General features: G+C 41.0%; 1 pseudogene; it reads right to left on the reverse strand.

Moving 5' to 3' along the window:
- Nucleotides 1-25,899, reverse strand: part of LOC122691402 — a 193,642-nt pseudogene that overhangs the window by 26,433 nt on the left and 141,310 nt on the right.

Below are 25,899 nucleotides of genomic sequence, written 5' to 3' on the forward strand. Positions count from 1 at the left end.
TGACAATTTAGTTGAGTAGAAAAAGACATGACTTTTAAAACAGCTACACGCTGATTTTAATCAAGTTTAATAGTCTTAAGAAGAGCGTTTAGTAATGACAAGAAGGAAACTGTAGTAAAGGCAACAATACAAAAATTCTATTGGGAAACAGAAAAATTGTAGAAATTCTCCATATATGTGGAATAAAACCAGGGCTATGTCTTAGGCTTTTTTTTTTTTTTTTAACTTGCACTTAATCTATGCCACTTTTAGGCAAATCATGTATGTGATTCCCCTCCTACATATTGATTAAAAATTCAGTCACCTCTCTTTAAGCTGATATTACTAGCACATTTCAAGAAGTCTCAAGAAGCAAGTTATGCTGTAGTCACTTACTATCAGATACCAGATCAATCAAATATGCTATAACCAAATGAGCTGCTTTTGGCAAACGTTCTTCAGACAATCTAATGGCTAATTCCAACTACACTCAACAAACCAACTCATTTAGTTGGCTGCCGTTTATCTAGGGGCTATTCATCATGGCAGATTTAAGAGGATTACATAAGAGTTCAATGTTCTGATCCATAGGAACACTCCCAGGATAGTGAGTTTTAACTTTGCCCTCTATTTCCAAAGCTAAACTCTCACTTCTTCCTTTCATGCTGCATGATTAATAGAGGGCTTCAGTAACAGTATTTCCTGGAGCACATCAAAGGGCTGCTTGAAAAAAATTTTGCCCATACCTACATAAAAAAGGTGGGTCTGCTGGCAGTTCACCTTGCACCAAGGTGGGACAGTCTTCTATTTAGGCAGAAATATCAAGCAAGCACAGGCTGCCATGCTGGACAGTAAGGTTGTTGTTTAAAACAAACGTAAAAGCCCTATGAGCAGTTACTTAGTGAAGTCCACCTCAAACCAATTAAACAATCTTTTAAGAAACTGGACCAAGATTTTTAAAGAGCAACAGTTAAGGCAGCATTTCCCAAACCACATAATAATTGGCCTATTTTTAAAGGGGACTTTGGTGGTCAACGTGATTTACACATTATCGCTGAGAATCAAAAGAATATACACATTGATATATTAAAAACTAACCATGTGTTCCCCATCCCGTATGGCAAAAACTACTACAATATTGTAAAGTAATTACCCTCCAACTAATAAAAATAAATGAAAAAATAAATAAAAACTAACCAGTCCCATAGTGAATTCTGTCTGACCCAGCATTTAACAAATGTTATCTACCTAGAAGCCTTTTCTTCCCCAAAGAAAGAATTTTGCATGAACAGTAATTTGGGACTTCCTGGTTTAATGGGAATTTAATTGTTACTGCCAGCACTAGAAATTTACATAGCTAAACCGACTGCTTTGTTCTTCGTGAAAATTCCTTCACTGCATTTGGAGTTTATTAAGCTGTTTTTGGAGAAAATATTCTACTCAACAGTTTTATGTAAAAGACCCATAAAATTATTTTAAAGTTTTTTCCCCCCTACAGATTTGAAAAGTGGGACACTGGGAAAATAAATTATTTCAGTTATACACAAAGTTGACAGGCACAGACTTTCGACCTAAGGCTTCTGAAAGGATTCATGACTACTTACTTGTACCAGAAAGTAAACAGACTACACTGGAATCTAAAAAATAAGCAGAAATGCTTGCAAAGTAGCCATATTTTTCATCAGGGTTTATGGAATGGTAAAATTTAACAAGAGTCAATGGAAGTCCAGGGAAAATAAGTGTCAGGATCAAAGAGAAGCAAGCTTTAACATACACACACACACACACACACACACCCCTGCCAAACACACACACACACACACACACACACCCCTGCCAAACCAGGGTGTGTTACAGGTATGCTATGATGTGCTACTACGGATCTATATATAGAAATCAAGAAGGCTGGGATAAAAGAAATGACAACATGCAGGAAAAAAGTAAACTTGCCCAAGTGATCAGAAAAGAGCTGGCACTCCCCCTACCCTACCCTAGAGGTTTCAAGGGTGGGCACATGACCCAGAACTGACTGACAGATCACAGCTTTCCTGGAACTTTCCAAGAAGCAGAAGAAGGCAGAGGGGTGCCCTAGGACCCTTAGCTAGTCTGGGGCTGCTGGACACTCCTCTTGCCATCATGAGGGGAAAGGCTTTTCAGGAGAGATCAATAGAGGACAGCAGAACTGAGATAGGCTGTGAGGTCATTGAACTCCTGGGTCAAGTACTGCTTAATTTACTCATTCAACTCCAGTTATATAAAAGTCAATATATATATTTTTTAATTTAAGCTATTCTGAGACATTTTCTCAAACTTGCAACTGAAAGAGACCTGGTTAACCAGCAGTACTGATGATCACAATGAAGGTGGGGAAAGGTAAAAGTCACTTGCTCATTCCTTTAACAAATGTCATGAACAAAAATTTGCATGAGCCAAAATGACCCTATTTAAAAATTAACCCACAGACTTACAACCCTTACTTTTAGTTGTTTTCCTTATACATTAGAAAAAGCTCTAATTAGTGTATAATTTATGTCTTCTTGTTACTAACAACCCTTCTACATCTCACTGTTGCATATTTACTGTTTAATGAATACACAACAGTCCATCAAGCGTTATTCCTGTGCTGGACTTAGCCAATCCCCTATTGCTGGGGTTTAGGTACTTACAACGTTCTATTCTTTGATGAGGAAACTTTTCATCTATAGTTATACAGCTTTTTAAATAAATAATGGTTTTATCTCCTTAGCAAAGATCTTCAAAAGTGGGATGTCTAAGCCAAAAGGTTAGATCATTTTCATGGCTCAAGGTACAGTGCTAAACTGCTTCCTGAAGAAGGTGGGGCCACATTAATGTATAATACTACCAATCATGACAGTTTTAGTTCCGACCCCTGCTCTGTACAGTTGAGAGGCGGGGGGGAAGTTCTACTAATATAAATAAGGAACAGCACTGTAGATCTAATCTGTATTTCTTTCGATTACACAGTTTTTACTACTTTCCCATAATTATCAGCATCATTTCCACTTTGGTGAGCTGCCTATCATTCATACATACTAAACATACCAGGGCCTTACTGCTGTCAATTTGCATGAGGTTTTCAGAAAATATTAATCTTCTGTTTACAGCCTATATAACAATTTTCTATACAACTTGCACTTTTTGCCAGTGAAAACTACAGCACTATTTTATAACAGACTTGACAGGTAAGCCATTAGACAGTAAACTCATACATACACACAATATTTCTGCACACTCCATTAACTGTTTTGCCAAGAGTCTAAGGAGACGATGAAAAAAACCTACCGTACTCTTCACTGTCACAAAGGTAAGACTGTCAACTCTGAAGCAAAGCATTACCACCCACACTTCCCCTCATCCCCTCTCCCACAAGCACACACAGTAATGTTAGAGGTATTTTGAGAAATTACTGTGCATTTTATATGTGAATTCTTCCTAAAATTACTTCTCTAGCAATCTTTAAGAATGTTTTAACCCAGGAGAAATATTCTTGAGCTTATGATTAGGGGTTATCATTAAAGTTATATTTTAAGACCCATCACTTTTATATTACCAATTTAAATTGCAACTTATTTGACAGCATGATAGACTTATGTGGAAAAAGGATGGCTAAAAAAATTTAAGTTGGGGTCTTAATATAAACACTCCCAGGAGGAAACCTGTAAAATACCAGGTCACTGAACATTACTTTTCCTCCAACCTAACATTCTATCAATCGTGAGATCCATCTCAATTGCAGATGTTAAAAATATGAAAATAAAGGCCACTTAGGACAAACAAGATGCATTACTGAAGCCTAAAAGTGTTAAAATTATGCTGTCAAACTGTCAATAAATGATTTTTCCCTGTCAAAATATCAGAGAGAGGGTAGTGACTAAGAAATCATCTGACAGGAGGAGACTAATGCCAACATACTGACTTCAGTTCAGTTCAGTTCAGTGGAGTCCGACTCTTTGCGACCCCATGAATCGCAGCACGCCAGGCCTCCCTGTCCATCACCAACTCCCGGAGTCCACCCAAACCCATGTCCATTGTGCCGGTGATTCCATCCAACCATCTCATCCGCTGTCGTCCCCTTCTCTGCCTGCCCTCAATCTTTCCCAGCATCAGGGTCTTTTCAAATGAGTCAGCTCTTTGCATCAGGTGGCCAGAGTATTGGAGTTTCACCTTCAACATCAGTCCTTCCAATGAACATGCAGGACTCATCTCCTTTAGGATGGACTGGTTGGATCTCCTTGCAGTTCAAGGGACTCTCAGGAGTCTTCTCCAACACCACAGTTCAAAAGCATCAATTCTTTGGCGCTCAGCTTTCTGTATAGTCCAACTCTCACATCCATACATGACCACTGAAAAACCATGGCCTTGACTAGATGGACCTTTTGTCTCTGCTTTTTAGTATGCTGTCTAGGTTGGTCATAACACTTTTCTTCTAAGGAGCAAGCGTCTTTTAATTTCATGGCTGCAATCACCATCCACAGTGATTTTGGAGCCCAGAAAAATAAAGTCAGCCACTGTTTCCACATCTATTTGCCATGAAGTGATGGGACTGTATGCAATGATCTTGGTTTTCTCAATGTTGAGCTTTAAGCCAACTTTTTCACTCTCCTCTTTCACTTTCACCTTCATCAAGAGGCTCTTTAGTTCTTTTTCACTTAATATATTGCAATTAAACAGGACTGTCAGCATTTTCTGGGCCAACTTCTGGGCTCCAGTTTACTTAAAGGTTTACTCCATTTACTGAACTGCCCTATCACCCCTAGTAGTACAGTATATTAGTTTTATGGCTAATATTACATTTCATGTCTTACAGTCATCCGGTGATTTCATCTGAGTCCACACTTCACACCCTAGCCAAGCGGTTCTTGCCAGCAGATGCTGACCTGGGCTGTCTCACCGGAGGGCACACAGCATGCTCCTGCAACCCCCTCAACTGACCTGCTTCCCCAGTTTCTGACCAACCTGGCTTCCAAACTGCTTCTCAACTTGCCTCTAACTTGGTTCTCAGTCCTGCCTTACCTTAATCCTCAATCAAATGCTGTAATGATGATGACCAAGAGATGATAGACAGGTAAGTATACCTGGATTTATGTATTTCTAAGGAGTACTTAGCTCGGGCTTCTTGGACTTTTAGGAACCTTTCTGGGTTGCAAGCTATGGTGATTTCATTTCACATCATACAATGTTACTGTTTTAACTCTTCAAGTTTTATTGCTTTAATACCCTAAAAATAAACAATTTTTCTAAAAGGGGCGAGAAAAAAGGTAGTATTTCAAAGCAGAGCACAAAATGACATCAATAAATTTTATCCCTATATGTCATGTACATGGAATTTACAGTCCTGATCTATCAAGGTTTTAAAAATGAGTAAAACCTTGGACAATTCTATACCTCAGAGAAGAATCCCTACACTGCCTAACTCAGAACACGATAAGAATCAAATGAAATTCAAGAGCAATCCATACACTATAGCTTCACAGAGTTACACAAGCCCCTTCACCATGACAAGGCTGCAATCCATGAGGGGATATACTATATAAAGCATAATAAATGACACATCACAGCTTTCACAAATTAACTCAAAAGCCAAAAGTGAACATTTAGCATTTCATAGGAAAACTGATGTCCACTTATCACCCTCAGCCAAATAACATCTTAAGTAGATAGTGCTTTGTTGTTGTTCAGTCACTAAGTTGTGTCTGACTTTGCAACTCCATGGACTGCAGCACGCCAGGCTTCCCAGTCCTACACGATTCTGTTTGTGCAAACTCATGTCATTGAGTCAGGCCACCCACTAAAGGAAAGAGGATAAGAGTACCCAAGGGCAAGCATTTCTCCTAGTGTTCTTCCTTTTTCTTCTTTAATAAGCAAATACATATCATTTCTCCTGCTTCTGTCATGGAGATTGGTGTATATTTTCTCCCCATTTTTTTTCAGGTTAACATCCCCTGCAGATGAAGTCATTAACAGTGGAGAGAGCTCCTTCACAGCTCCCTAATTCTTCAGTGTCTGGATGTGCTAGTTTACCAGTCCCTTACTGGACATCTGAATTATTTCCAGTATTTTGCTACTGAAGATAATGCAACATATGCAGCCTATACCTTCAGAATAAATTCCTTTAGTAGGATCTCTGGATTAAGTGAGACTGTGCCAACTTCCCCTTCAAGGGTTGACCAATCTCCCATTTTTACCAGCAATATATGAATGTAACTTTCCTCAGTATCACCAAAGAATGCAGTGCCGAGTTTCTGAATTTTCTCCCAACACAAGCTACAGTAGTTGTATTTTCATTTCTCTTATGTGTGAGGATACGCTTAAAAGCCATCCGCATTTCTTTTTCTGTGACTTATCCCATTCATATTGTTGTTAGCCTACTTTTAGATTCACTCAGTTTCTTCAAGTCAGCCTATTTTAGGCCCTTCTTAATGTTGCTTTTTTGTTCAAACCACTGTTGGCTCTCAGCTGAGTGACTACACCAGCCTCCTAGCTTGTCTCCCTGCTTCATTCTACCCCTGCCCACGTGAGAGTAGCGAGTAGCTCGTCTGATCTCCCTCCCCTCTCCCCACGTCTCCTTCCCCTTCTTTAAGAATTATCACCATTCCCTTGCATATAACCTTTCAATGGTTTCCCATTGCAATTAGACTAAAATCCGTATTTTTTCTTGTCAAGGTCTACTAGACACAAGGCCTTAACCCCCTGATATTCCTCCTGGCATTCTTTCACTCAGCTGCAGCCACCCTCTTTCTGTCCTCTGCCTACACCGAGCATATTTCCTTCTGAGGACCTCACAGGGCTCCCCTTCACTCCTAGGATGCTCACTGTCACTTAAGGAGACCACCCCCAGTAACACTGCCCCCTCCCCAGTCCATGACCATCCTTTTCTTTCTTCTCAGTGTTTCGCTACTTGACATTATTCCTGTGTCAACAGGCCCCAGGGACCTCTAGGAAGTAAAGACCAGAGTTAGGGTTTGGGTTTTGTCAGTATAACCTCTGTTTGTCCTGCCCCTAAATCGTGCCCAATAATCATCCATTTCAGTGTACCCCAAATCATTTATGCTTCTCCCAATTTTCCTTCATCATCTAAGATTTCTTCTAATGCTGTCCTTTGATGGGTCTGTCACCCAAGACCAGCATTAATTTCAGATCTCTTCGAGCGGTAGTTTAGTTACTCAGACTCAAAGACACCGACAGGTTACCAAGACCCACAAAAACCTAAGAGAGGAAATCTACTGTTCAGTGACAAATCAATGGTAACTTTAATTTGGGGACAGAACATTTAATGTTAAAATACCTTAACTACAAAATGACTCACCCTATGAATTTAATTAAGTCGAAAGACAAAGCCACAAGACCAGAATTCTGCAGGGAAGTACGATACATCACTTTTTATGTCTGTGCCCAGATTAAAGCAATACAATGAGATTATAAAAGACAACCATAAAGGGTGGGTAAATGAATGATGCTCCAACCATTAAACAGGTGGCAAAAAGCAGACTGCACAGCTACATGCAGCTGCGTGGAAATACATCCTGGGGCACGCTTCAGGTGTCAGCACGGTTCCAGGAGCTTCCCGTCTTCACTTTACAAGAGAAAGTTACAATGTGGCACACAAAGAACGATCTCATACAATAAACACAACATTCTGTTTATTCGTATACAAAAGGTTCAGGAAGAACCAACACCAAAATATTAATGAAAATTCTGGATATTCTGAGTATGAGTGAATGACTTTTTAGTATTTTGCAAATCTTTTACCCCAAATGTTTACTGGTATCAAAAAAGTAAAAAAAAAAAAAAAAAAAAAAAAAGTGTTTATAATAGCTACTGAGAGGAGGAAAAACCTGTTGCTCAGAGGTTTTCCCCCATTACGTTGTCAATTCCTTCCCTACCCGCTCCTTGGAGGATGGAAGGAAGGAATCACTTGAGAGAGCAGCTTGCACCAGAGAATGAGCAAAGTTCCTAAGAGGAGAATATAAAGGCTGTTTGAAAAGCTGATGCATAATAATAAAATCAGATAATAGGACCTTAGCATCTTATTTTCTATTATTGACAGTAACATCAGTTACATTAGATACACTGTTAAAGGCAAGATAGCCACAAAATTCTTTTGAGTCTATCTGATATTTATACTAGGTTCGTAGGAGTTAACTGAAACAGCTTGAAGAAATCATGTTCTTCTCAAAGGTTTCTGAAGAAAAACACACAGCATCATTTATGTTTGGTTTTGTCTAAGTAACCAAATAATTCTTCATTGCAGAAAAGCCAAAATGTTTTATATCAATGCAGGTATTTCTCAGTTTCCAGGGAAACTGATATAAAATTGTCTGAAATAAAAACATTAAGAGCAAACTTCCAATGTGCTTGCACTTTACATTCGTGTTCTGACCTCGTATCTATGGAAACTTAATAATAGGCAAATGCTGAAATTGAGGTTTCTCTCATCACTTTATTGAATGCCAAAAAAGAGAGACAAATTTAAGTAAAATTTTCACAATCATGTCAAACATAAAAAGGTAAATTCTGTGCTCATGAACCCTCTTTTTCTAGTTCCCGGCTCAGCACTCCCCCTCACTAAATGCTTCGTACCTTACCTGCCCCCTTACCGGTTTCTCCTAATGTCCCTCTGTCCAGGGCATTCTCGGCTTCAATTTGAGTCAGCAGAACAAACTCTTTAAAATATACCAACATGTTTACCTGACTGGTAAATTGAGGCTATTTCACGACTTCTTTTATTCCTATCCATTGTAAGAAATGTACAGACACAGAATGCAGAGGTATGTGTTGCTTCTGAGTTGTGAACAATAAACTCAAATGGAAATAACCAAACTGAAGTTGAGTTAGGCCTATCTTATGGATAAATTATAAAATAAAAAGTGCATTCCAAACTTTTTTTTAAGCACCCAACAACTGAATTTGGTGTATCTACCATTCTCAAGTCTGTCTCTTCTGTTCAGTAGCTATGTTACACAGTTATTTCAGAGCTCTAAGTCTTGGCTTCTTCATTGGCATCACAGGGAGAATATTCACAGGCCTTATTTATAGATGGAAGGGTCAGGTGAAATACACCCGAAAATATGTTGTAAATCGTAAAAGAATCATACAGAAGTCCAATTTTGGTCTCCCTACACTAGCCTACTACTGTTTTTTAAAATCACTTAGAGGCTTACCTTATAGCAACAAGCTGAGCAGTTTTCACAGGTATGCACAAGCTTTGTTTTTAAAGCTACAATTAATTTACATTAATTTGTGCTTTCACAGTATCTGAGTATTCTGAAAAGGGAGTACTTTCCACTTACAAAGCCATGTCCATCATATGGGTGAGTTCACAGGCTTACCTATTCTAACTTTGAAAGAAATTAAGTAAACCCAAATAAAATTTAAATAGAAGAGCTATAAGACATATCCTCTATGAAATAAAGAAATACTCTCTGGCATTTAAATGAAACAAGTGGGCCAGTGGGGCTTTAACATCTTTACGGCACAATGTTTTCTACTTTAAAGAACACAGTCTTGATTAATGAGCCACAGTGTTATCCAGAATCTTTTTTTTTAGAACCTAGAGCCGTCCAGTCTCAAAATTCTAGAGGAAAAAAAAAAAATCAAACATTTCCTCTCCTCTCTCTCCTCTTCTCCATGACAACCCACCCCCACCCCCAGCCACTTCGTCTTCAGAATTTTCCCTGAACGTTATAAAAGTTGACTAGGATTCCACGGGCAGGAGGGGGTTGGAAGGAGAGGTAGCCATGGAGACAACTTTCCTGCAGGATCTGCCATCTCAACTGCCAAATCTTTGCATTACAAATTACAGTCTGAATTTCTCTTTTCTCCTTTGAAACTTTTGACCAACAGTCTCAGGAACCACCCCCAATCCTCCCTTAGAAGAGGCAACATGTAAGTGAAGTTGGTTAAAGCTGGGGAGCTGAAGACATTTTTGTGTCAAAGTGGGAATCTTAATCTGAGCTCCGTGGGATCGTCTTTGGGTAAAAACAACAACAACAACAAAACTATTCCCTGCAGCCGTTGCAGTAACGTTGCACACCGTTCAGTTATTTTAAGACCCCCTCTAACCTTTTTCTTTCTTATCGTTTTCAAATTATAGTTAGAATAAGGTCGCTTCAATCAGGACAACTCTAGACAGAATATTACTTAACGCCACACTAACTCTGTCGATAGCAGTTTTGATTTTAAATAACAAACCCTAAAATCTGTCTTAATTGTCCCGAGTATCAACTATCCTAACGAGTGGAAGTGTATCTAGATCCTTACCTCGTTCCTTCTCTTAGGTACCACCTGAATAGGTAAGGATTGGAAGATGGGATGGATATCGCCGAAGTTGGGAGTATTTAAGTTTTCATTGAGAAAAGAGAGAATACATCAGAAAGTCTTTACAAAGTCCCACAAGATGTTAAATAGAATCACGAACAGGAGCCACAGACTTGAGGGTCTTGGGTCGGGTTGCGAAAAGGGAATGAGGAAGAATTGGGCGTTCGGGTAGAGAAGAGGGAGAAAGACTGGCCGGACGCGACGGAGAAAGAATAAGGGGTGGGGACGCCAGGCAGGGCCAGCCTCCGTCCTTGGTGCCCAGCCCCGAGAGAGCCAACTCCAGGCAGGAAGGAGCCCTAGGCGGCGGCTTCCTCCCGGGGGACCTGGGGGTCGGCGGAGGCCAGAGGTAAGCCCGAGAGCAGACGGGGCCGGCCCCGCGAGGGGCGAGGCGCGCCGGCCGCTTCCTTACCTTCGGGCATCTCCCGGTCGCTGATGTGCTGCAGGTGGTGGCCTTCACCCGCTCGGAAATCCAACTCGGTGGGTTCCACGGCAGCCGGCGCCGGTGCTACGGCCACCGGGTCTCCGGCCGCCGCCTCGTAGACCTCAGACTCGGAGTCTGGCGCAGGCCCCACGCGCCGGTTGGCACTGAGGCACACGCAACAGCTCAACGTGTTCCCCATGGGGCGCCTCCGCTCGGCCCCGGACTCCGCCAAGCTCAGAGACCGCCCCCTCCCCCAACAATGGAGCGGCGGGCACCGGCAGACCCGGGCTATGCCGGGGCTGCGCCGCACAGGTAGACGCGGCCTCGCCTGCCTCTCTCCTGTCCGCCACGCCGCCGGGGCCGGAGCAGGGCTCCGGCCCGGCCGCACCCCCGCTGTCTCGCCGCCGCCGCCTCCCCGGAGTCAGCTAGTCAGTGAAGGCTGCGACCAGCCGGGCTTATTTAAAAGGGGTGGGGACCCGACAAGCGCTGAGACGCACAGCCACTGCCGGGAGAGAGCGCGGTCGGAGCTCCTCCTCCTTCCGCCGCCGCCTCCAGACTGAAAGCCCTTGCCAACCGGAATGCGTCCTTCGGTCACCTGGTTACGACGGACCAATCACACACAGAGGTTCCTCCCCGCGCCCGCCTCAGAGAGCAGGCACGTGACTCACAATGCCCCGCCCCTACCCTGCGACTGCCCCGCCCCTCGAGTGGCGCGCCCCGGACTCTTGTTTCCATTCCTCGTGCGGCACTCGGAGCTTTCCGTGTCCTTCGGGAAGCATTGCGGGAGTTTGTGAATCGAAGCTAGAGAGTCAGTGGACCCTATAGAAGGCTTGTTAGTAAAGAGTCAGTTCCGTTAAGCAACTCGGTTTCACCGGGTCTGACAGCTGACTCATTTGATGCATTCCTCAATGAACTTAGTTACACCCGAATTGTTGACAGCTTTTGTAACTAAATGCTCCTCTCAAATTGACTTCGAAAGAGTGTTAGTTTCCGCCTTCAGTTTAACCATAGCAACCCCCCGGGTCCTCAATAAAGAGCTGTGTCCGTGTCTTGAATGAGACTCGAGGACACGTCACCCCTCCGCTTCCTCCTCGGTAAATTAGGGACCGAACGCCTCCCTCCCAACTCTGAAACGCTGGGATTCAGCAACTCGATTTTCTCGCTGTTTCTCTCTTCCACGGCACGAGTCTCCAGGTTTCCCTACTTTCACCGGTAACATAAAGCATAAAGCACGATTTTCTCATACAAAACTGAAGAGTCGCAAAGTGAAGTACCGCGGTTTTGATTTAATGAAGGTGATGGTAAAGATATGTTCCCAAGGTCACATGATTGCTCAGGGGTATGGCCAGGATTTGGTCTCCGATCGTTTGGATCCGCAAAGGCACCTTATTGTGATTATCAGAAAAGAAAGGTAGAAGTCAAATTTGATTGGAAGTGGCATAGGATTTTCTCTAAGGGAGAACAATTTTTTGAAGTGGATTTTAAAATTCTTTCCCTTCCTTCAACATTGGTTAGTCCCTCCTACTTTCTAGGCACTGTGTTCCTGCAATAGCCCTGCCCTCGATGAGCTCCGTCAGGCACAGGAGAAAACAAAGGCTTAGAAAGTCCAGTTGTCTGAGGTCACTCACACTGCTGCCAAGTACTTGAACCTGAAATTCAAACCTAGATCTGTCTAACCCCAAAGTAGGTTCTGGGGTAAAGAGCTTGATTTTTTTTCCCCCCAGAAACATGAAAGCCTTTGAATGTTGTGACGTTAAGGAGTCACAATCAGGTGGTTTCTAGTGAGGACACTATGGACAATAAGGAGGATTGATGAAAGAAACAAGAGCAATGAAGAGACTTTTTATTCATCTAAGAGCGGAGTGAGAGTTTAAACTAAAGGCAGTGGCAGAGACTGGTGTGGTGGGAAAGGATTTGAGGTCATTTGGTGACTAGATACGGAGCAAGAGGGGGAAAAGAGAGGCAAAAATGGCTACTAGGGTTCTGACTGAGGGAACTAGGGAGAGCACAGTGACTTTTTCCTAGACAGTGCAGAAAGAGGAAGAGGTTTGAGGAGGAAGATCATTTGGGGCTCTGTTAATGAGAGCATGGAATTAGAGCTCTCCAGTTGAAAGTTAGATGTAAACTTCTGTAGGCCAAGTCCATTTTGTGATATCCCATCTTATGTTTTTGAAAATAACACATACTAAATCAATTTTAAAATGTAGTTGGGGAAATCCCCTAACGCTGTGCTGACAGTTAAGACTATATTTTTCATGGAGCAAATTGGAATCTATGGTTTTAGTAAATGACATGTCCTATGTAAACTAAAACTGTTAAATGAGAACAATATTAAAATTGTCATTGGAGTACGTACAAAGTAGTTGAAGCCATGGGTGTAGAGGTAATTGCCTCGAGAAGACATGTATAATAAGGAAAGGGATGAAGGGAGGAAGAGAGGGAACTTCACAAATAGGGAAATTTAAATGGCGTTCAAGTAAACCTGCCAAAGGGAGAAGTGGAAATCAAGGGACCTGTGTATTAACCAGAAGTGGCTGATCAGCTGAGTTCCATGAGGGTAGAAATCACATCTGCTCTTTTCTGGAACAGAGCACCTAGCACAGTACCTGGCCAGTAGAAGCTCTAATTTGTAATTCCCCAAACAGAGTCCAGTGTTGTCCAGAGGGCAGGAAAGTTACAAGTACCACTGACCGTGGTACATGGGTAACTGAGGATGGGTGCAAACTGGAAGGCAAGCAGTGAGTAAAAGAAAGAAATAGGCGGTGATAAAGTGGAGACAAGGATTTTCTTCCCAAACATTTGACTGAGAAGAGAGGTGTGCCAGTCATTAGAAGGAAATGTGCAGTTAATGATTTTTTAAGATGGAAAAAAAATGTGAGTATATTTATATGTTAAAGGGTATGAGCCGATGGAGAAAAAACGAGTTTGAGGTTAGAGGAGATGGGAAAATTGACAGAGCAAGGTCCTCAAGAAGGCAGAAGTGGATGTCCTCCAGGGCAGACATAGATTAGCTTTGGATTGAGAGAAAAGCAAGGAAGGAAACAGGACCTGGGTGACAGATGCCTGTTCTGGGTCTGTCAGAATAGAGACATTTCTGATAGAGAAGATGTTTAAGAAGAGCTCATCTGATGACCTCTATTTTTCTCTGTTATAATAGGCTTCTGTTTGGAAAGCTACTCCAGGAAAGTGAGGATAATGTGTAAAGAAGTTTAAACACTAGAAAAGCTTGATATACCTAATAAAAAGAAAATGATAGCTTCCCTCAAGGTGACTTGGACAAAAAAGTGTGTGTGATTTCCAAGATGATCTATGTATAAAATAATTTGCCCTGTGGCCATATCATAAGTCCATATTTTTTTGCAAATGAAATCATATTAGTCCAGAGTTTATTTGCTCAAAACTACTAGGGAAACAGTAGGATCTAGTTTAAATTGCTGTCAAAAAAGCAGGAATTCACTTCAATTTTAATTCTGAAGCTACCTTGTTGCTGATGTTATATTGGTGGGGTCAGGTCAGCAAATAAATCAAATCTTTAACTAGGAAAATAAGACTTCTATTTTCATAGGTATATTTGTTTCCTGTGGCTGCTATAACAAATTACCACAAGCATGGTGCTTTAAAATAGCAGAAATTGATCTTCTCATAGTTCTAGAGGCCAAAAGTCTGAAATCAGTAGCAGTGTGCCAAAATCAAAGGCACTGTGTTGGCAGTGTCCTCCTTCCTCCAGAGGCTCTAGGGGAGAATCCGTTCCTCGCCTCTTCCAGCTCCAAGTATCTGCCAGCATTCTTCGAATTGTCGCCATGTCACTCGAGTCTTCCAGGCCAGCATCTTCAAATTTCTCTTTGCCAGGTCTTCACATCACCTTTTCCATTGTGTATTTCTGATTCACCTTTCCCTAGTTCTCAAATATACATGTGGTTGCATTTCTAGCCCCTAGATTATAATCCAGGATAATCTCCATCACTTTTTTATATAAAGCAACATGTACAGATACTCAGGACCAGGATGTGAATAATGTTTGAGGGTCCCCTCCCAAACGACACAACAATAGGGAATGTTAGATAAAGCAGGGTAGGGAACTGGAAAGAACAAAAATTCTCCAGAAAACCAGGGTCAGGCCCTTGCTTTGTTACAACCGATCTGTATTTCCTAGGCAAAGTCACCTCTTCAAGGCTCACATTTATCATCTATAATACAGATGTGTAAGATGTTGGGTTTAGGAAAATAGATGCTCCCTAGAAAGAGATGGGAATACCAGATCACCTGACTTGCCTCTTGAGAAACCTATACGCAGGTCAGGAAGCAACAGTTAGAACTGGACATGGAACAACACACTGGTTCCAAATAGGAAAAGGAGTAAGTCAAGGCTGTATATTGTCACCCTGCTTATTTAACTTATATGTAGAGTACACCATGAGAAATGCTGGGCTGGAAGAAGCACAAGCTGGAATCAAGATCGCCAGGAGAAATATCAATAACCTCAGATATGCAGATGACACCACCCTTATGGCAGAAAGTGAAGAAGAACTAACAGCCTCTTGATGAAAGTGAAAGAGGAGAGTGAAAAAGTTGGCTTAAAGCTCAACATTCAGAAAACTAACATCATGGCATCCAGTCCCATCACTTCATGGCAAATAGATGGGGAAACAGTGGAAACAGTGGCTGACTTTATTTTTCTGGGCTCCAAAATCACTGCAGATGGTGACTGCAGCCATGAAATTAAAAGACGCTTACTCCTTGGAAGGAAAGTTATGACCAACCTAGATAGCATATTAAAAAGCAGAGACATTACTTTGCCAACAAAGGTCCGTCTGGTCAAGGCTATGGTTTTTCCAGTGGTCATGTATGGATGTGAGAGTTGGACTGTGAAGAAAGCTGAGCACCGAAGAATTGATGCTTTTGAACTGTGGTGTTGGAGAAGACTCTTGAGAGTCCCTTAGACTGCAAGGAGATGCAACCAGTCCATCCTAAAGGAGATCGGTCCTGGGTGTTCATTGGAAGTACTGATGCTGAAGCTGAAACTCCAATACTTCGGCCACCTCATGCGAAGTGTTGACTCATTGGAAAAGACCCTGATGCTGGGAGGGATTGGGGGCAGGAGAAAAAGGGGACGACACAGGATGAGATGGTTGGATGGCATCACCGACTTGATGGACATGGGTTTGAGTGGACTCCAGGAGTTGGTGATGGACAGCCTGGCGTGCTGCGATTCATGGGGTCGCAGAGAGTTGGGACACAACTGAGCGACTGAACTGAACTGAAGGTTCCTTTTAAGGGCTTCCCTGGTGGCTCAGTTGGTAATGAATCTGCTTGCAATGCAGGAGACTTCCTATAACACAAGAAACCCAGATTTGATCCTTAGGTCAGAAAGATCCCCTGGAGAAGGAAATGGCAACCCACTCCAGTATTCTTGCCTGGAAAATCCCAAGGACAGAGGAACCTGGTGGGCTACAGTTCATGGGGTCGCAAGAATTGGACATGATTTAGCAATTAAACCACCACCAAGGTTTCTTTCAGCTTCAAAATTATATTAGATATAGATAGCAGAACTGTCATATTTATCCTTCATTCTCTAAGGGAAGATAAACAGTGAGAAAGAGAGGCTGACAGACATGTTTTACATACCTTTCTAGCAACCAGAAAGGTACCAGAATAGTGGAACTAAGTCTCCAGCCCACATCTCAAACCCTACAAGACCATAAAGACAGCTCCCTTTGTTTGTATTCAGAGCTTAAAAGCAACATTTAGAACTAATTCTGTGTTCCAAAGACACTGATTTCAGGAAGTCCTGACCCCTAGGGAAAAAAATATATCTTCTATTGTAAATCGATGAATTGCCTTTCTGGCTGAGAAGCCAAATTTTAGAGGTTTCCTTAGGCTTGACCAATATGACATGACCTAATAAAATATAGTTTCTTAGTGCCCACTGATTTGTGTTACCTGCTGAGGTTTATCCTGAAATAGCCTAGAACTTATTTTATTTAAAAACATTTACTCAATGTAAATAATAACAACAACAACAATAAGGGTGTCTCACATGCGCTGAAGACTTACTCAATGTCGGCACAAGGCTAACTACATGAATTGTTTCACATGTCCTCCGTAATTTTCCATTGAAATAAGTTCCTGTTCAACAAATCATCATGGAACGCTTGCTGTGCGCCAGGCATGTAATTTACGCTGGGAATATAAGGGTGAGCAAAGGAACTTAATGTCTAAAAGAGGAGACAAATATTTAAGCAAGTATCACAGAAAGAAATGTACCATTAACAGCTGCGTTAAATGCTACATATCCAAAGAAAGCACCTGGTGCTACTGTACTCATTGCAAAGATAAATCACTTTAAAAGAAATGATGTGAACTGTTCCAAGTCACAACTGAAGTAAGAAGAAAAGTCCAGCTTTTGGTCGAGAACTATTGACTTGGAACCCCTTGAGAACTCTGGGTCTGCTATGCCTTGACCCACGCCGGATTGCTCGATCATTATTTGAAGATCTATACGCTTGTCTTTTCTGTTGGCAATTATTAAGTGGACATTTCCCACCTTGACTACTTGGCTCCATAGTTTAGTTTTATTGACTCTTCTGAACATTCCTCATATGTGAAAATTCTACAAAGAACCCTCAAGTCATTTCTGGAGTCTCTGACACTGACTTGTTATCTCATTCTATTAAGAGTTTGATTCCAGGGCCACTTCTGAAAAGTGAAAGTGTGTACTCAGTAAATTCCTGAAGCTGACAAAAACCCTTTGGCTATTATTCAAAAATGTCTACTACAGTGAACTAAAGTGGTAAGTTATTTCCACACTCACACACGACCCCTGCCTTCAAAGTAGAGCACCAAACTATGTTTACCACTGGGTCTAAAACCATTTCCCCTTGAAGATAATATGGAATAATTTGATAATGATGGCGGCCTGGAAAGCTATGTTGACACAAATCTATTTAAATCTGCTACGCTTTAAGAAAGTTATTTTAACTGACCCCAATTGTATGCAATAAATTCCTTGTATAGGATTTTGTAATTAAACTTCACACACTATTAACTAGAAATGGTATTAGTAAATACAGTCTTTCCTCTTATATTAACACAGCTACACTTAGGGTGAACTCTCTCTAAGTTTATCCCCTACAGTATAGTCATTTTTTCATATATAAGCAATATATTTTATGTGGGCAATGCCAGAAAAAGCCAAAATTCATCATGCATTTTATAGTTCCTATAGGTAAATATAAGCAGAAATGTTGACTGTACAACTAGTTTAATTTTTTAAAAAACCTAGTTTCAAATCTTTCTTTCCATTTGCATCCAAGATTATAATACAAATTAGTTATTTTTTAAAATTGACTTTTTGAAAACATTTTTATAATTTGAACTAATGGCAAAAAATGACTTAAAAGAGGTATTTTTTTCCCCTTAATAAAGAAGCAATTTTGAAGAGCTTTCCTCTGAGCAGCTCACTGGCAAACTAGTCAAGGAGTGACCCTGAGACTTATAGTATCACCATTACATACTCAAAAGCAAGGACCCTGATCAAGTAAACAGCACAATTCAAACTGAAACACCAACCAAACCACTTTCCAGTCCCATTAAAATTGGTGACAAATGCCATTTAACCCCAAAGACCTGCTCTTCCATTCGTCCCTCCTCCCCTCCTTAACCTGTGAGAGCAGAAGATTCCTGAGAAATCATTTTCATTCTGCCTAGATCTGGTCAGCCCTACTTTAGAAATCCTTAAGTAAATACTTATAATCCCTGTTCTATTCAAGTGATCAGTCAAAGAGGACATGACATATTCTCTTACATGCCAAAGAGCTGTTTCCTTTCCTAATTAGGGGAGAACACTGCAAATGATAGTTCTAAATAAATGTATAATGTAATCTACTGATAATGACAATGTAAATATTATGGCAATTAGGGAAACAAATGTACATATATTTGAATATTCCTCAGAGGCTGAAATCCTTCCATGGTAAATCTTTGGCAGAAAAACTCTCTGGTGGGTGGGTTCCGCTGAGGAAGTGGGGTGTTCGACTTGGCTTCTGGCTCAGGCTCTAGGAGATGATTTGAGGAGGGAGATTCCAAGAGAAGGAGCCACTTGCAGTAAATTACCTTTCAGGAGAGAATTAGGAATCCCTGTTCTCATGGTTTCAAATCCTGGGTGGGGTAAGACTAGATGTCCCCTTGGCAAGAGGTGTTGAGGAACAGAAGACAGACAGTTTGCAGGGATCTGGGCAATCTGTCTTTCTGAGCAGAGCCCTACTTCAGAGTTCACATATACATGGTAACCAGAGATCAAAAGCATTGTTTCACTGTGAGAACATTTTTCTCCAGATAAGGTGGTACTTCTTCATAAAGCATTCATAAGAAGAAAAAAAATATGAAAGACTATACTATGAATTACAACATCTGCACTGATATTATGCAAGTCCTACTTAATTTTAGGCCATGTTTATCTAGTCTTAGTCTTCCCACCATTAAAAAGGGATTGCACCATTCCCTCACACCATATATAAAAGTAACACAAAATAGTTTACAGATTTAAATGTAAGAATGGAGCCCATAAAACTCCTAGGAGACAACATAGGCAGACCACTGTTTAACAAATTGTAGCAACATTTTTTTTAATAAGTCTCCTAAGGCAAAAGAAACAAATGCAAAAATAAACAAATGGGGCCTAATCAGACTTACAGGCTTTTGCACAGCAAAGGAAACCACTGACAAAACAAAAAGGCAATCTATGGAATGGGGACAAATATTTGCAAATGATGGGACTGACAAGAGGCTAATATTTAAAATATACAAAGAGCTCATATAACTCAATATAAAAAAACCCCAAACAACCCAATCAAAAAATGGTCAGAATATCTAAATATACATTTTTCTGAAGAAAATATACAGATGGCTAATAGGCATATGAAAAGATATTCAACACAACTAGTTAATAGAGAAATGCAAATCAAAGACAACAATGAGATATCACCTCACACCTATTAATGGTTAGCATTCAAAAACAACAAATGTTGGAAAGGATGCAGAGAAAAGGGAACCCTCCTACACAGCTGGTGGGAATATAAATTTGTACAGCCTTGTGGCTCAGCTGGTAAAGAATCTGTCTGCAATGCGGGAGACCTGGGTTTGATCCCTGGGTTAAGACTCCTTGGAGAAGGGAAAGGCTACCCACTCCACTATTCCAGTCTGGAGAACTCCACGGACTGTATAGTCCATGGGGTTGCAAAGAGTCGGACATGACTGAGTGATTTGGGCTTCCCTGATAGCTCAGTTGGTAAAGAATCCACCTGCAATGCAGGAGACCCTGGTTCGATTCCTCGATCCAGAAGATCTGCTGGAGAAGGGACAGGTTATCCAATCCAGTATTCCTGAGCTTCCCTTGTGGTTCAGCTGGTAAAGAATCCACCTGCAATGCAGGAGACCTGGGTTCAATCCCTGGGTTGGGAAGATCCCTTGGAGGAGGGATCCACTCCAGTATTCCCGCCTGGAGAATTCTCATGGACTGTATAGTCCAAGGGGGCACAAAGAGTCAGACACAAGTGAGCCACTTTCACTTTCACAGCCACTATGGAAAACAGTGTGGAGGTTCCTCAAAAAACTAGAAATAGAGATCCTATACGATCTATGGATCATATATGACCCAGCTTTCTATTCCTGGGTATATATGTAGAAAAACACTAATTTGAAATTATACATACACCTTAATGGTCATAGCAGCATTATTTATAATAGCTAAGACATGGATACAACCTAAATGTCCATCAACAGAGGATAGGGTTAAGATGTAACACACACACACACACACACACATACACACAGAAATATTACTCAGCCATAAAAAAGAATTAAATTCTGCCATCTGGAGCAACATGAACGGACCTAGAGAATATTATGCTTAGAAAATTAAGTCAGTCAGAGAAAGACAATACCATATAATATCACTTATATGTGGAAATCTAAAAAAAACTAAAACCACAAATGAAGGTATATGCAAAACAGAAACAAAATCATGGATATAGAAAATAAACTTGTGGTTACCAAAGAATAAAGTAAAGGCAGGAGGGACAAATTAGAGGTATAAGATTAAGAGATACAAACCAACACGAGAAACAAGGATGTGCTGCATGGTGGTTTAGTCACAAAGTTGTGTCTGACTCTTGCAACTCCGTGGACTGTAGCCTGCCATGCTTCTCTTGTCCGTGGGATTCTCCAGGCAAGAATACTGGGGTGGGTTGCCATTTCCTTCTCCAAGGGATCTTCCTGATCCAGAAATTGAACCCAGGTCTCCTGCATTGCAGGCAGATTCTTAACCGATTGAGCTACGAGGGAAGCCCCTATATACTGCATGCCAAAGAGGATTATAGCTCTTATTTTATAATAAACTATCAGTTCAGTCGCTCAGTCGTGTCTGACTCTTTGTGACCCCATGAAAAGCAGCACACCAGGCCTCCCTGTCCATCACCAACTCCCAGAGTCCACCCAAACCCATGTCCATTGAGTCAGTGATGCCATCCAATCAACTCATCCTCTGTAGTCCCCTTTTCCTCCTGCCCCCAATCTTTCCCAGCATCAGGGTTGTTTCAAATGAGTCAGCTCTTCACATCAGGTGGCCAAAGTACTGGAGTTTCAGCTTCAGCATCAGTACTTCCAATGAACACCCAGGACCGATCTCCTTTAGGATGGACTGGTTGGATCTCCTTGCAGTCCAAGGGACTCTCAAGAGTCTTCTCCAACACCACAGTTCAAAAGCATCAATTCTTCGGTGCTCAGCTTTCTTCACAGTCCAACTCTCACATCCATACATGACCACTGGAAAAACCATAGCCTTGACCAGACGGACCTTTGTTGGCAAAGTAATGTCTCTGCTTTTTAATATGCTATCTAGGTTGGTCATAACTTTCCTTCCAAGGAGTAAGCGTCTTTTAATTTCATGGCTGCAGTCACCATCTGCAGTGATTTTGGAGCCCAGAAAAATAAAGTCAGCCACTGTTTCCCTGTCTATTTGTCATGAAGTGATGAGACTGGATGCCATGATGTTAGTTTTCTGAATGTTGAGCTTTAAGCCAATTTTTTCACTCTCCTCTTTCATCAAGAGGCTGTTAGTTCTTCTTCACTTTCTGCCCTAAGGGTGATGTCATCTGCGTATCTGAGGTTAATAACCTATGATAGAGTGTAATCTGCACAGATATTGAATCACTATGCTGTATACCTGAAACTAATATAGTATTGTAAATCAACTACTCTTCAATTTAAAAAATAAATAAGTAAATAAAAATTTTAAAAAGGGATTGTGCTATATCCCTTCTAGTTCCTTTATGCTCTATCTTAAGGCAGTTAAAAAAAAAGACAGTTAACATCTAAGTAATATACTTCAACTGTTAGATTGACTATTTCTTGATTACAGAATTAATAAGTTATCATTATAATGCAAACATGAATGACTAAATGACAAAACTCCTATTTTTTATCATTAATTTTCTCGTATCTATATATGTGCACACACACACATACACATATATAGGCTATGATAAATATACATATTTGAATCCTGCTTCTGTGACCTTGCAACTATGAACATTTCCTCATATCATTAAAAAATTTGTGAAAATATGGCTTGTAGTGATGTATGATATTCCATTATGTGGATGAATTGTGATATATTTAATGTACCTATCATGAGATATATACAGAGTTTCTAACATCAATAATCTCTTATAAAAATGTTCATCTCTGTTGTGTTTGAGGCTCGCTCTCTCTCTCATGGTTGACTCAAATGCTAACACTGGCAAGTCAGGAATAAAGAGTTTTGAATGCCTGCCTAGTGCTTGCTAGCCATGTGATCTCTGTGGATGTTTAACTTTTGAGAATCTCAGATTCTGGATCTACCAAATGGGGCCCACAAGCCGTATCTTTCATGGCCATAGTCAAGGTGTGTTTATATGTATGTCAAATGTCTGCAATACAGAAGCCTCCTAGTAAGAACCAGATGCTTTCTCCTCCTATCTCTTTTTGTCTTAATCCAGGAGTCCAAACTGCCTGTGATTAGATTTCAGGATTTCTGTAACAATTCCTGGAATTGTGTACAAACTTCTGTATGCTCAGATGTTTTTCAGGGGGAAAAACTCCCATAAGCATTAAGAAGCATTGCAAATCTCATTCCTCCTCCATATCTTTCCATTTTGCCACAGTGCAGTAGGACTGGCATTGACCTTGTCCCTAAGGGCTGCCTCATTGGCCCTGATTTCTCTCTGAAGGTTTCCCTCATCTGTTGGGGAGCTAACTCTACAACATGAACCTAGCCTGACATACAGTTTCTATGCTGACATTCCAAGGCACTCAGCCTCCATTTCTTGGCACACAATGAGTATTCAATCACTCAACTGATGTAACTTGTTGCTGATATTATTATATACTTGATGAAATTTTCAGGAGAGGTCCATGCATCTTAAATTAAATGACTAGCTTGACCATGGAAGGTATGGTACATATGAATGGACACCTCCCTCCTCCTGTCTGTCTTTATCTCTGTCTCTCTCTCTTTCTCAACTCAGACCTATAGGGATTGAACCAAATTCTGAAGTTCCCTTTATCCTAAGAAGGTTTATAAATTTATCAAATGAGTCCAGAGATTACAATTTCTTTTACCTCATAGAAAAGGATGTGCGCAGGGGAGAGGGATTTGGCAAGGCAAACATCAATATACAATGTTAAAATGGGATGATGGTCCATCTGTCTTGAACAACCCCAACCACAAGCTGACTGGCAAAGGAGAACTTCTGAGATTTAGACACCAAGGGATTATCTTTTAATGGGCTGTCACAGGGTTCTGTGGTATGAAAGTAAACATTTACTCACAGGTCAGCCACTACTTACACTAGACATTCTGCAGCGTGAACTCCCTGGCACAATTACCAATGTGTGGCTTTACCAAGACAAGTTTTGGGGCTTTTCTCTCCTACTTCTGTTAGAATATAAGTAGTGGTACACACTTATTTCCTTTAGCTACAAAATTTAATACTGTACTTGGAATTCTGTAGATTTAAAAACCATTTCTTTTTAACATAAGGAATTGTGAGTTGAGCGCAAATAAAATATGCAACAAAATAAAACAAATAATGACTTCAACACAGTTTAACTTTGAATGAAAACTTTCCAGAACATTTATCTGAAAAAGGACTATTTTCCTGCTTCCATGTGTCAAATACTTCTCTATTTCCTCACAACTGTATTCTGGACAGGATGACAAAATATAACTAGAAGACTCCCCACTACTCTCTCTACCTTAACTATTATGTGATAAAGGATGGACTGGAATTCAAAAGCTATTGTTTGTTAGGATTAACGGCTGCTGGATTCATTGAAAGAATACTTCTAAAATTACATGGATGGACAAACAACCTGAATAGAGAAATGAGCAAACTTTCCCTAGAGCTTCCTTGGCTGGCTGAATCACTGAATGGCAGCTGACAAGGTTTTCAATAATGCCAAGTCAGCTGGTTCTATAACGCTGTGTGCCCCAAACATAATTAAAAGTGTTAACAAGTTTGTAGCCTTTATCAGAACATATCCCCCTTGCATACCTTCAGTGACCTGGTCACAGCTACTAGAGACAAATCTCTTGTTTTACTTTATGTACTAAGGTCACTGTACCCTAGGGAACTTCCTTGACTGTATCATGCCCGAATCCGGAAGACTCCAAAATCTACCCAGATGAATTGTATAGGCTTGCTCCAACAGCATCCCTTGCCTTTATTGGGCTTCCCTGGGGCCTTAGATGTTAAAGAATCTGCTTGAAATGTAGGGGACCCAGGTTTGATCCCTGGGTTGGGAAGATACCCTGGAGAAGGGAATGACTACCCACTCCAGTATTCTTGCCTGATTCCATGGACAGGAGGAGCTTGGTGGGCTACAGTCCATGAGGTGGCAAAGAATCAGACATGACTGAGCAATTAACAGTTTCATTTTTCTTTCACTCCAACAGCATCCCTTTCCTTTCTCAGGATGACAGCAAAACATTAATCCTTTCGGATGTTTATGGAGGAGAAAAATGTGTATGGTTTGGGTCATCTTCTGTTAATTACTTTAAGTCCGTCCATACAACAGTGAAGTGAGCTAGGTTTCCTCAGACTTGTGTTGAAAAGGGGCCAGAAGAATCAAGTTATCCCCAGCGTATTACATTTTGGAAAATGAGGGCTGTAGATGTAAGATCGCTTAGCAGCATCTGAGCTTTCTAACTGCTGATGTACTGCTCTTCCCATACCACACTGTAAATTGTTGTGTCTGTGCTTCTAGAGCTGGGATAACCACATAGACCACACAGGTCAAATCACAGGTCTAAAAGTAGTCACTGGTGATTGAGACGAAACAATGCCAGATATTCTTAAAAGAGAGTAAATGCATATTAAGCACCTACCTAATGTCTTGCTTATATTCAGTACTGAGTAAATGACAGTGATTTTTTTTTTCCTGTTATGTAAGGCATTATAGATAAATGGACAACTAGACAACAGTATTATTTTTCTTATAAGACTGCTGGTCAGGAATGAAACCCTTCTGTATTCTGCCAGAGGAGACATCATGACTTGATCACAGCATTCTTTCCCACTGATTCTCCTTGGAGACTTTGAATTCTTCAAAAGACATCACTTCCAACAGCCACCATGAAGTTGACTCCAAATGAAACTTACTTATTATACTTAAAGATCAGGATCTGTACCCTGTTCCCCTCTGCATCCCCCTACCAGTGCTACCACATGCTCTGTGCATAATACGTATTCAGTAAATATACTAAAAACATACAATCAACTTAACACCAATGGGATAATTACAAGAGTGCTGCCGGGGGAAAATTAGAGGCTGGGGATTGCTGGTTATTCTGAAAAATCCCAAACCTCTTGCAGGGTTGCTGAGAGCAATAACTCAAAGGACAGGGTTTACGCCGGGTCAGAGAGACATCTTGGCTCCTCAGAGCTCCTTTCTTAGTTAAAACAGGAGTGCTGGGGCAGGAAGGAGGGGGAGGTTGGGGGGGGGGTCAAGGGCCACCTAGACCTGAGCTGAAGCCATGTGGTTCTACTTGGAGCTTCCAAGTCAGTGGCGCCAGTGGTCGTTTCCTCAATTATTTTAGGCCAGCATCTCCCCCTTGGCATTGG

This window comes from Cervus elaphus, unplaced genomic scaffold, assembly GCF_910594005.1.
Source record: "Cervus elaphus unplaced genomic scaffold, mCerEla1.1, whole genome shotgun sequence".
Classification (NCBI taxonomy): domain Eukaryota; kingdom Metazoa; phylum Chordata; class Mammalia; order Artiodactyla; family Cervidae; genus Cervus; species Cervus elaphus.